This window comes from Colossoma macropomum, unplaced genomic scaffold (genome assembly GCF_904425465.1).
Source record: "Colossoma macropomum unplaced genomic scaffold, Colossoma_macropomum, whole genome shotgun sequence".
Taxonomy (NCBI): Eukaryota; Metazoa; Chordata; class Actinopteri; order Characiformes; family Serrasalmidae; genus Colossoma; species Colossoma macropomum.
The window spans coordinates 4,698,928-4,712,688 of NW_023494793.1; positions in this window are offsets into that span (position 1 = coordinate 4,698,928).

Consider the following 13,761-nt stretch of genomic DNA (forward strand, 5'->3'; position numbering starts at 1 on the left):
AGATCAAAGAAGTTCACTTTAAACTTTTACATAAAATATTCCCTGTGGATTCTGTTATTTCCAAATGTGCTGACATTGATAGCTTTTTCTCCTTCTGTGGATCTGCTGATGAAACTTTGACTCACCTGTTCTTTCAGTGTGAGAGAACGAATGACCAACTTACTTTCAGAATTACTTATTCCTTTAATCTCAGAGATACTGTTTGTTACTACAGTAACTTTACGAACAAGTCTCTCGAGTATATTGTTGATTCTTTCATTCTACATTTTATCATTTTTCATATTTCATCTAAATTTTTTATTCATAAACAGAAGTTTTCAAATTCTCAGCCCAACCCCGTCCCTCTTTTAGTGGAATTTAAATCACTGCTCCAGTCCTTACAACTAAGAAACTAAGAAAAGAAAAGGTTTTTGGATTTCTATGAGCGGCTTTATGGAGAGGCACTTGATTAACTGGCTTTAATCTTTTGTGTGTGTGTGTGTGTGTGTGTGTGTGTGTATGTATGTATGTGTATATGTGTATGTATGCATCCTCCTGTACCATTCACATACTCTTATATGGTGTCTGATAATGTGTTGGTCTGACGTTGGTTGTATACTTCATACATGCATCATCTAAACCGCTTATCCTTCTGGGTCGCGGTGGGGTGCTGGAGCCTATCCCAGCTGTCATTGGGCAGAAGGCAGGATACACCCTGGTCAGGTCGCCAGCCCATCGCAGGGCATATACTTCATATATTCTTTAAATAAATAAATAAGTAAGTAAGTAAGTAAGTAGGTAAGTAAGTAAGTTCTTGCTGGCTGGTCCCGCAGTATTACAGCAGGGGGCGCTGTGCACTTCTCGTTTGCGCTCCACCAACGCACAGAGGAAGACGAATGCGCTGCTAGGCAGCAGGAAAGTGGAAGGAAAGGGAGAAAAACCGCTTTTTATTGTCAACATGGAGCGACTAACCGCGTTCGAGAGAGGCCAGATAGTCGGAGCCTTAAGCACAGGAGCTTCGGTCGCCAAAACCGCGGAGTTACTCAACATGTCGAAGGAAACAGTGTCTAAAGTGATGGCAGCTTATTCGAAAAACGGCGAGATCATACTGGACACACTGGCGGAGAGGAAGCAGCACCAGCACAAGAAACCCCCCAAACAGACCCCTGTAAGTGTCGCCCTCTGTGCTCCACGCTAAATACGTACTTTTCTCCACATACGTTGCCTTTTTTAAACCTTTTCTGGTCCTGACTGGCAGATTTGTTGTTGTTTTTGTGTTTTTGTTGGGGTCCAGTGTGGAGACACCCCCCTCCACGCCCTCGACAGGGCTCTGTCTCTGGAGAAACAGGGTGATGAAGATGATGATGAAGAGCTGGATGACGAGGTAATGTCTAAAGGCATGAGCAGATTCACCATAGGGGTGATCCGAGTGACCTGGGCACCAAAAGGTGACATCCCATATCAATAAAAATATACGTGGCCACGACTTAATGCGTGAAAACGAGGTCCTAATACGTGACAACGACTTAGTAAGGCGTGGAAATCAGGTAATTAAGTCAAGGGTACGACTTAGTAAGGCATGAGAACGAGACCGTGCCTTACTAAGTTGTGGCCATGCATTAGGATCTCGTTCCCACGCCTTACTAAGTCGTGGCCATACATTAGGATCTCATTCCCATACCAAGTCGTGACTATGCCTTACTAAGTCGTGGCCACACATTAGGATCTCATTCCTATGCCTTACTAAGTTGTGGCCACGCATTAGGATCTCATTCCTATGCCTTACTAAGTCGTGGCCATGCATTAGGATCTCATTCCCATACCAAGTCGTGACTATGCCTTACTAAGTCGTGGCCACACATTAGGATCTCATTCCTATGCCTTACTAAGTCGTGGCCATGCATTAGGATCTCATTCCCATACCAAGGCGTGACTATGCCTTACTAAGTCGTGGCCACACATTAGGATCTCATTCCTATGCCTTACTAAGTTGTGGCCACGCATTAGGATCTCATTCCCATGCCAAGTCGTGACCATGCCTTACTAAGTCATGGCCACGCATTAGGATCTCGTTCCCACGCCTTACTAAGTTGTGGCCACGCATTAGGATCTCATTCCCATGCCAAGTCGTGACCATGACCTAATTATCTTGTTCCCATGCCTTACTAAGTCGTGGCCACGCATTATTTATGCAGGATATCAACAGCGGAGCTCCGTAAAAAAGTCTATGGTTTTAAATGATTTTAATGTGTTAAAATACTGTTAGAACTAAAGCCTTTTAAACCTGTTTTAAAGGGTCCGTATCTCACCTGTCTAACCTCTCTTGATCCCTTTGGATTGAACAGGCTGTTTGTGTTACTGAAGGCTGATATATTCGAATAACCTCTGTTCTGATTGGCTTCTCTGTATTGTACCTCATTCATAAACTACCCTCCTTTAAACTTCAGTGTGAACAGGAAGATGTATGTAAGTGTGACATCACAAAAACAATTTATTATTAACTTACTGCAGCTCAGTTACCATCTATGGACTGGTTTTGAAATTTGTTTACATCCCATGGGTCAAACACAAGGCCCACGGGCCAAATCAGGCCCTCCACACAATCCTATCCAGCCCGCAAAAGTACTTTAATTTTCTTATTGATATTAGCTTGTTTCACAATGCACTGCACTACAGTCCCCAGCATGCACTGCAACGTAATGTGCGCTCTGACTCTCCTACCCCAACAACAGTCTATGGGACGGTGATTACACCTCAATTCCACACCAGTCACATCACCAAAATGCATTTCAGCTGCAGTTCAACCAACATAAACACTTAACCTCAGCTTAACAGCTCAGAAACTGAGCCCAAGTCTTAATGAACCTGCAGTAAAGAAAGGATGCCAGGTGTTCTAGTCCAAGCAAATAGGTAGGTTTAAAAGACTGACTCCTGGGGACGTTTACATTTTGAGTATTTTAAGTGTCCATGTAGTATTTCAAGGTCTACCACAGGTGTTTGTATTTTACTGATTTACTGGTTTTTGATACTTTGAATTAACAATGGCCAGTTCGGCTTATAGCACATTAATTAAAAATGAAATACTTTTTTTTTCTCTGGCCCATAGATTCAATGAGATTTTTTAATACGGACCCTTTTACTGGTTGAGTTTGACACCCCTGGTTTACATACTGCATCAAACACTAAATTCTGTTTCCAATAGAAAATACTTTTTTCCGTAGTAACATTGGCTTTTCTATTGTCCTTTTTCTTTTATTAAATCTATTTCATATTGTACGCAATAAACCCAGGTTAATGTGTACAAAAAACACTAAATAACCCTTATTTTTTTACAGGACATGATCATCCGCAAGGTGGACGAGGACGAGGACGACGGTTCCAGCGAAGAACAAAATGAATCAGAAGAAGTACAAGGAGAGTGAGTCCACAGCCCTGCGGTTAAGATTTGGGACTAAAGCAGCAGTTTATTTACAGCAGTGTCATCTTGTGACCACCAGATCCTGACAGACTTTGGGCAGACCCTCCAGTACGCCTCTTTACGACCAGACCAAATTCATCCTCGCAAAGACACACGCACAGTCGATCTGTTACCCAGGAGCTCGCTACTATGAAGTGACTGTGGTTGTTTCAGTGTGGACGGCTTTCTCTGTACCTAAGTGTCCAGTTCTGCATATGTTTTGGTTAGTGAAGCTGAGTAAAAATGGCTTTTGTGCTGATGCTAATAATACTTAGTTTGATTTACATGTTTAAATAAAAATGCTCAGTAAAGTAGGACACCTTGTGGAGGCCTAAATCATTTTGGAATTGTTTTTGGGGTGTGATGAAGCACATGAAATATCACAGAAAGAAACTTTAGTATATGATGTGTAATTGTATATAATGTGAGAACTAGACTAAAGCATCTTTTAAAAGACACTGAAAGTAGTAATTAAGGGGGCAAAACAAATAAATAAGGTTACAAGTGTTCAGTTTTATTCAGATCAACTGAAGATGAGAATCTGATCTGTGTTGGATTTTTTCAGCATGTTAAATCCACGGTGTTTGCCTTTTGGTCCAGGTGAACTTTTTGATTAATTTTTGCTTTTACTGGCTAATAATGTACTTATGAAGTAGTAGTAGACCTGGATATAATAAAAAAATTTTTTAAATAATTACTTTTAACACTAGACTTAATGAAGACATTAAATTGATGTGCAAAAAATCAAATTCTAGTATCAAAATTTAACTTTTACTAGAAGGAATTATATTTTGTCATCTGTACTTCATCATTTCAGGTCTTGCTAACATGCATTTGTGGCTTTTTTTATGAACAGTTGAACTGTTTCATGAGTAAATCAAAGATTTATATGTAAGAATAGAAAGTAATATTAATATTACAAGTTAACTTTTACCAGTATGAAATCAGTTTTAATGTGTCAATATGCCAAATACAGCATGTTATAAATTAAGTTATTAAATAATGTTATTAATTTATTTCAATAAAAAATTCTTGGTAGTGACAAAAGAAAACACATCAAATTTCATTTTTACATGTTAGAATTCAATTTTTATGTCACTTTTAATTAGTGTTGATAACACGTTCACTTGTCCAAATTTATTTCAGGCATCGACTCGTGATTAAAGGGGGATTTTTGACTTTTTTTTAGTTCAAGTGTTGAGTCATTTAGGGTGGTTTGATATAAAATGGTTTATTGTAGTGACCAACTTTCTTTACAGTGGTCTTGATGGGAACCAGGGGTGACTGTGTCTACATACACCAATCAGGCATAACATTATGACCACCTCCTTGTTTCTATGCTCATTGTCCATTTTATCAGCTCCACTTACTATATAGGTGCACTTTGTAGTTCTACAGTTACAGACTGTAGTCCATCTGTTTCTCTGCATACTTTGTTAGCCCCCTTTTACCCTGTTCTTCAGTGGTCAGGACCCCCATGGACCCTCACAGAGCAGGTACTATTTGGATGGTGGATCATTCTCAGCACTGCAGTAACACTGATGTGGTGGTGGTGTGTTAGTGTGTGTTGTGCTGGTACGAGTGGATCAGACACAGCAGTGCTGCTGGAGTTTTTAAACACCTCAGTGTCGCTGCTGGACTGAGAATAGTCCACCAACCAAAAATATCCAGCCAACAGCGTCCTCTGACCACTGATGAAGGACTAGAGGATGACCAACACAAACTGTGCGTCTCTGACTTTACATCTACAAGGTGGACTGACAAGGTAGGAGTGTCTATTAGAGTGGACAGTGAGTGGACAGTGAGTGGACAGTGAGTGGACACAGTGTTTAAAACTCCAGCAGCACTGCTGTGCCTGATCCACTCAGACCAGCACAACACACACTAACACACCACCACCACATCAGTGTTACTGCAGTGCTGAGAATGATCCACCATCCAAACAGTACCTGCTCTGTGAGGGTCCATGGGAGTCCTGACCTCTGAAGAACAGGGTAAAAGGGGGCTAACAAAGTATCAGAGAAACAGATGGACTACAGTCTGTAACTGTAGAACTACAAAGTGCACCTATATAGTAAGTGGAGCTGATAAAATGGACAATGAGCGTAGAAACAAGGAGGTGGTCATAATGTTATGCCCGATCTGTGTATAGCCATTTTATTTACTATCCAAAATGCCCAGTGAACCTGCATGTGTGTTCCAATGTTTCGTATGTAATGTTGATGATAGTAAAATAGTGGTAAATATGGGAAAACAGGTTTTCTTCTGGTACTATTTTGCCTTACAACACCCTGCATGCACCCCAAAAATTATAAAACCTATCGTACATCAGTGTATTAGCCATGGGGCACTGACCATTCACTGTGATAGCTTTCTGTGAGGGAGCTTTAGAGACACACAACTCTCCAGATGTCTGGTTCCTACCACCACCACCACCATCAAGTTTCTTTAGAATGGACAACTTAACATCAAAACACTCTGGCTAACTCTGTTTACATCTTGAAGGAGAATTCCACCTAATGTTTAGAATTTCTACACAAATGTTTAAGATGTAAACATAGTCATTTGGAGTGGTTTGGAGTGAAATGCTCTGTTCTAGAAAAACAGTTCTTTACAGTGTTGATGATAGGAACCATTCATAGTGGATTGGTACATGCAGGGTGTTTGAGAACTTAAACTCCATTCATGGTGGAGGGATACATGCGGGGCGCTGTGAGGCAAAATCGTCCCCAAAGAAAACTTATTATTTCAGATTTTCCGCTATTTTCCATCATCAACATTCCATATAAACTCAGAAGACTCCTGTAGGTTCACTGCTGGTTTTGGATAGTAAATAAAATGTCTATATTTGTGATGTTGACTTGGTGACCCCTGGTTCCTATTAGCACCACTGTAGAGAAATCTGGGTAGGTTTCTGTATGATGGACCATTTCACATCAAAACACTGTGTGTGTTGACTGTTTACAGCTCAGCAGCAGAATTGTGCAGAAATTTTGATAAATCACTGGAATTTCCTTTTAATGATTTAATCAAATGGAAATTTGGGAGAAAAAAAACTCATCCTAAAGGTATTGGTTGGAGCTCTATCACTCCAGAGAACGCAAAACCAGTACCCCAGTGCTGGGGGGTTGCTTTATACCCCTCTAGCCAACACTTGGCATTGGGCATAATGACCTTAGGCTCATGTGCGGCTGCTCCAGAGCGTCCCAGTCTATTGGTCAGTGCTTTTCTATGGAGATTGTACAAGCCGTGTGTAACTGAATTCAATAATTAGTTAGTGTGTGTTGTGCTGGTACGAGTGGATCAGGCACAGCAGTGCTGCTGGAGTTTTTAAACACTGTGTCCACTCACTGTCCACTCTATTAGACACTCCTACCTTGTCGGTCCACCTTGTAGATGTAAAGTCAGAGACGATAGCTCATCTGCTGCTGCAGAGTTTGTGTTGGTCATCCTCTAGTCCTTCATCAGTGGTCACAGGACGCTGCCCACAGAACGCTGTTGGCTGCATGTTTTTGGTTGGTGGACTATTCTCGGTCCAGCAGCGACATTGAGGTGTTTAAAACCTCCAGCAGCACTGCTGTGTCTGATCCACTCAGACCAGCACAACACACACTAACACACCACCACCATGTCAGTGTTACTGCAGTGCTGAGAATGATCCACCATCCAAATAGGACCTGCTCTGTGAGGGTCCATGGGGGTCCTGAGCACTGAAGAACAGGGTAAAAGGGGGCTAACAAAGTATCAGAGAAACAGATGGACTACAGTCTGTAACTGTAGAACTACAAAGTGCTCCTATATAGTAAGTGGAGCTGATAAAATGGACAATGAGCGCAGAAACAAGGAGGTGGTCATAATGTTATGCCTGATCGGTGTTTATGTGTGTGTGTGTTTGTGTGTCAGTCACTGGCCGCCCAGGCGGCCGGTGGGGGTCAGCAGTGCGCTGCTGGACTGCTGAAAAAGTGGAGGAAGCGACAACAAACGAAGAAACCATTTTAGCAACATGAAGCAGCTGACGGAGTTTGAGAGGGGTCTGATAGTCGGAGCCCGAATGGCCGGGGCTTCGGTCACCAGAACCGCCGAACTGCTGAACGTGTCGCGGGGAACCGTGTCCAAAGTGCTCACAGCGTACGCCAAATACGGCCAGACCGCGTCGGCGAAGAGGAACTGCGGGCGGAAGGCGAAGCTGTCGGACTCGGAGAGACGGGCGCTCATAAGGATAGTCGCCGAAAAGCACCGAAACCAGACCACCAAAAAAACGACCACCTTCGATATCACCACAGAACTGAACCAGAACCGCTGCGACCCGGTCTCCACCAGGACGGTACGCCGAGAGCTCGGCAAAGTGTTGGAGGTGTTAAAACACGGCATGGTAAGTTTCCCCATCACCTCTGCTCACTCTGTTTGTAGTAAATGACAAGTTAGTCGAATTTTCCGTTCCACCTTAAGTGGCGCATACATTCCCCACCTACTGCTGCGCCACTTAAGGTGGAGCGGAAAATTCGAGTAAGCCAACCTACGCTTCCTTCTCTTTTCCCCGTGTGTGGGTGAAACACTGCTGTTCTGTGTTCAGTGTGGAGACATTGGCAACATCCCCATCCACGAGGCCCAGGCTCTGGAGAAGCAGGGGGAGGAAGAGGAGGATGAGGAGGTGGACGATGAGGTAAAGCCTACTGGTCAGCAACCCTCCTTGTATTGATCTGCTGTCCTGCAGAGTTTAGTCTCAACCTGTTTCTAATAAGCTGCCCCGCCCCCTCACTGACCACTAATGCATCTGAGCCAGCCAATCAGCGACTCGGAGGAGGTTAATTAGCTGGAGCAGGCGTGGCAGATTGTGATTGGACCCAGACTCTGCAGGGAGGTAGATCTCCAGGTCCAGGGTTGGAGACTGTCTTTGTTTACTTTTTTTTTTGCTAATGACCAGAGTGCAGGTCTGTTGGGTTTATTGGATCCTGTGTTTTGTAAGCAGGTGATATAATAAGGTAAGATATGATAATCCTTTATTAGACCTCAAGAAAAGCACTCAAGAAGTAACAAGAAGAGAATTAACAAGGTGATCAACCTTGTTAATGACTTAACATGGTTATAGTTTATTTCTTATTACTGTATAGTTTACAGTTTGTCACTTATTTATGCATAGACAATATATAAAATGCTAAATATAAAAAATATAAACTCTGTCCTTCACAAAAGGAACACTAAATATTATAAATAGAAAAGCAAAAAGATCTTTATAAGCATATTTTACACACAATGCACAGGGGATATTACACATGGAGTATATTGCATAATCATTACACACTGATTATATTGCACATAGGGAATTTTAATGAATTAAAAATATAAACATTATAAATAGAAAAGCAAAAAATCTTTACACTATAGAGACATTTTAGACGTATTGCACATGGAGTTCTGATTATATTGCATATGCAAATTTTGATTAACAATATAAACAGTATAAATAGAAAAGCAAAAAATCTTTACACTATAAGCATATTTTACTCTTACTGCACATGAATTATTGATTATATTGCACGCAGGTATGGTGATGGATTCACAGTTTACCTACTGTAGGTGTGGGAGGTCTAACGGGGGTGTGGGGGGGCTTCTACTGGGAGCAGTGCTGGTTGTCTAACAGCAGCAGTAGGGAAGGACCTGCGACACACTTGGGGTGAAGCAGCCGGTCACTGAAGGAGCTGCACAGTGCTGCCAGAGTCTCAGTCATGGGCTGGGAGCTGTTCTCCAGAATGGTCTGGCTAACATCCTCCTGTCTCCCACCACCTACCCAGTGTGTAGGGGGTTTCCCAGGACAGAGCTGGCCCTCTTAATGAATGTGTCAAGTCTGTTACTGTCTGAGATGCTGCTGCCCCAGCAGACCACTCTATAAAAGATAGTGTCGAAGAAGGTCCTCAGGAGCGCCCCCTGCACTCTAGACAACCTCAGTCTCCCAAGTATGTAGAGTCTGCTGTGGTCTTTCCTGTGAAGTGCACTAAGATTATCTAACTAGTCCAGTGTATTGTTGAGGTGAGACCCAGGTACAGTGTTTGTAGCATTAGCTGTGTTCTAATCTATGCCCTGTTCACTATATAGTGCACATTTTTGGGGTTCCACCATTTTGTAGTGGTGTCTGAAAACAGTGCAGAAGATCCAGTGCACTCAAACAGTCTCACATCGCACTGCAATAAGTAGTGTACAACTGATGTACCCTGGTGGATCGAGGACGCCCATAGGGCACTGCGTTGGTTAGATGCTGCCTTCAGGTCGTCCTCGGAAGTTCCTACCTACGACTTCGGAGGTCGAAAGTACAGCTTGATTTGTGTACAAGTGGTTTTGGTTGGAAATGAGACAGATACACTGTTTTTCCGTCATTAAAGAGAGTCAGAGTATTTTGCGTTACTGCAACAAGGTGAAGAGCAGAAGATGCTTATGAGAAGAGTAATGTTATTATGCAGTTCAATGTGTCACATAACGTTTTTATCTCTGTATTTTCATGTGTGGATGGTTTTAGCCTGCAGTGTTAAGGTTGAGGCTGATGAATAACTGAAATACAGCCAGTTTATCAGTGGTTATCGTTGCTTTTTTTGTTGACGTGCCCCCAACCCGGAAACACGGGGCTCATTAGTGCGTTTACATGCACTCAATGATCCCGATCATAGTCGGATTTCTGCAGTTATCTGATTATTCAAACAGTCATGTAAACAGCACGCTTTGATTTCTTGGATCGGAGTAAGGTCTAGAAATCCGATTAAGAAATCTGATAAAGAGGCTGGATTTTAGCTCAGTAATCAGATTTCTCAGTGCGTGTGAACTCTTACTCTGATTTCTTTCGGATTTCTCAGTCTGAGCATGTGCGAAATCAGACGGCGGTACCAGAAAAAAGTGAGCAGTGTTGCCGCGAGACGCAGCAAAACACTTTTGGAGCGACGCTGAAACCAAATACATGCTTGACAAAATGAAGGATTTAAAAATTCTTCATCTTCTATATGATGTATGTTCATATTTTCAGGTAAATTGGTGCGATGTTTAAAAAAAAAAAAAAAAGCTGGGTTAGAATTTTACATTATGTTTGCGTCACGTCTTCTTCTGTGAGTTTATTGGCTGGTTGCAAAGCAGATATCTGATTACTGCCTGACTCATGTAGATCCGGAGTTTCCCCATTATCTGATTACTCAAGTGCATGTAAACACGTTGATTGGATTACTGATAAAATCTGATTTTCTGCAGTTACCGGATTTTTAAGTGCATATAAACACATGCGAGTTTACAGTGTCAGCTAAAGGAGTATAAAGCTCCCCGGGAGTTGGGCTGTGGAGCAGAGGGACTGTTCTCTCAAATGATGGAGCTCAAATGTAAACATCTGTCTGATACTCATATTGTTTATTATTTATCTGCGAATACTGATATAATTTCCATATTGCATCCCTAAATAAAAGCATTGGTCCAACAGCTGTTTGAAAAATATTGTTCACTGTCCTGAAGAGAGAGCGTGTGTACATGAATTAAAATCTCTATAGAAAAGCGTCCCATTCTATCAATCAAATCCTCACAACAATGTTCCAGTATCTAGTGTAAAGCCTTCCCAGAAGAGTAGAGGCTGTTACTGCAGCACAGGGGGACAAACTCCCTATTAAGACCCTTCATTTCAGAAGAAACATTGGATGAGCAGGTGTCTACAAACTTTTGGACACGTAACGTATTTACAGCACTAATTAAACCTCTCATTTCACAGGATATGAACGTCCAGAAGGCCTGCGATGATGAGGTTTCCAACCAGGAAGAGGATGAATTACAAGAAGAGAGAAAGTTCAAAGTCATGACGGACGAAAGATTCCACTGAAAGGACCAGGGAGGAAGAAATAAGATGAGGAGGAGGTCCGGTACGAGCAGGAAACTGCCCCCAAGAGTGAGGCTTCTTGGGTACTAAACCAGAAAGGCCACAACCCTCTGTAACCTCCAGCCTTTCACAGACTTTTTTCGGCTTCTTGGTCCATAAATTTCATGTTCTGACAGATGTGTTTGTACATTGTTCTGGACATCTCTACTCTGGGATGCGTGTGGTTGAGAGTGAGCAGCTTTTTATGTATCTATGCTGCTGACAAGTATAGGAGAATTCTTTTTCTGTCAAGGGGGTCCAGCTTTATCCACAAAGGGTCGAAGTGGCTGCAGGTTTTTACTGAAACGAGGCTGGAGCTCACCTGATTCCACTAATCAGTCAATTAACCTCTTACTCACCAGGGTATATTTTGGTTTGTCCAACTGAATTTATGACCAAATCATAAGGCAAATTTTTCAGTAACTGCATGAAATAAATGTAAATTTTTATTTTTTTTACCCCTAAAATTAACAGAACGTGTTTTATGATCACACATATTGCTATATACTCACAATTTACTGCTGAAAGCCAAAAATCTTAGACGCTCTTTGTATTATTTTTACAGAGCAGATCACTGAAGAGACGCCATCTGTTTATAGTTTATAGCCCAGATTTGTGGAAAAATGGGTCGACTTTCAGTAGCCAAAAAAATGAGTTCAGCTTCTTTTATTATAAGGGTTTAAAATTACATCACCCATCTATTTGACTGGAAAGAAGACAGTTACAGCTCTCATACGACCCCCACCTTCTGAATGAAGCTTATGAAATAAGAAAGTTATGAAGAATATGACGAAGTGCATTTTGGAACCACCGGTGGTCCCAAGGAGTTGAAAAGGTTAAGCATGTGGAATCAGCTGATCTTCTGCTTTGTTGGAATGAAAACCTGCAGCCACACCAACCCTTTGTGGATAAAACTGGGCCCCCCTTGTGTGTTTTGGTCAGTGGAGCTGATTAAAAATGATTGTTATTGTGAAAAAGTTAATTTAAGATTTTTTTTTTCAATCAAACTGTCTCAGAATTGATTTTAGCTTCTGTTGTGAGTTTTTTCTGAGTGTTTCTTTAGGTCACCTCGCAGTATTCAGCAGAGCAAAAGTGCCTAAGTTGTTACGTGTTGAGAAAATGTAGTAATGTTAGTTGTGAATGAGAGGATGTGGGAGTTTTTTTGTTTTGTTTTGTTTTTTAAATATGAACAGATCTGAACTTTTCTCACATGAAATTTATCTTGAAGGATGTTTTTAAATAAGCTTAGTAGTTTAGTCCAGAGTGGACTGAAGCAGAGCAGCCACACCACCGTCACTGTGGTCTCCAGCACCTCACAGACTTGAGGAGAACTCCTTTATTCATGTCTCACGAATGACCAGTCCAAATTCAACCTGTTATCCAGGAGATCTTTACTCTGAGGTGCCTGTGGTTGTTTTAGAATGGACAGTTTTTTCTGTACGTGTTGTCCTAATTGTGCACTTCTGCCTATGTTTTTTGTTGGCTAAGCTGATTAAAAATGGTTGTTATACTTGCTATTGTGAAACAATTCAGTCACCTTCACGAATCATTTTTATTAAAAGATACAGAAGATACTGTAAAATATTCATTTCCAGTCAAAATGGCTGGTAAGTACAAGTTATTCATTCTTCAGTGTCAAAAGCAACAATACTGAACAGAAAATTCCCCAAAAAATCAAACCCATCAGGAATTCATTTGTCCACTCTTTCCTTTTGTGCACTCTACTGCCACTTTGACTCTCCTATCCTTGCTGTCCAAACTGTTACAGCTGTGTTCCCCTTCAAAGAGAGACTAATATTCACACAAACAACTACCCAAACTCACCTTAGCTGCCTTCAGGTTTATTCCACATGAGCATCTAAAGTGGCTGAGAGATATTTGCTCAGGAATTAGATTTAAAAAAGTCCACTTGCAGGAGGAAAGAGAAAGTCAAAGGAAATGAAGTGTAAAAATGCCCGTTTCTGAAATCTACAGAGAAAATGGGGCTCCTAACAACTACCTGGAAGACCTGATAGACACCAAAACTGCCCCCATCAGATAAACAGCACTTAAAGCTTTCATCACTGATAGAGAGGAGAAAATCAAGCTTCGCTCTTGCTTCAGAAAAACAGACAAAAAAGAACGTTCGCCCTAAAACAGCGTTTCTCAACCGCTGGGCCGAGGACCAGAAGCGGGCTGCGAAGCACCCTGGTGGTCCTTGGACCTATACTGAGGGTAGCCAGTGGTCCATAGTGGGCCTGTGTTGGCACTTAGTCATAAAAATTGACAATAAAAAAGAAATAAATGTTGTCAGACAGTTAACAACATTAATACAAGCCCCACAGTAACAGTGCACCTTTCAGTCCATTCGCACAGATATTCTGCTGATATTTAATGTTCAATTGATGCACATCACATATTGCCGGAGTAGCCCCCACATATGTTCACATTGATGCTGTGTTAAAATTTC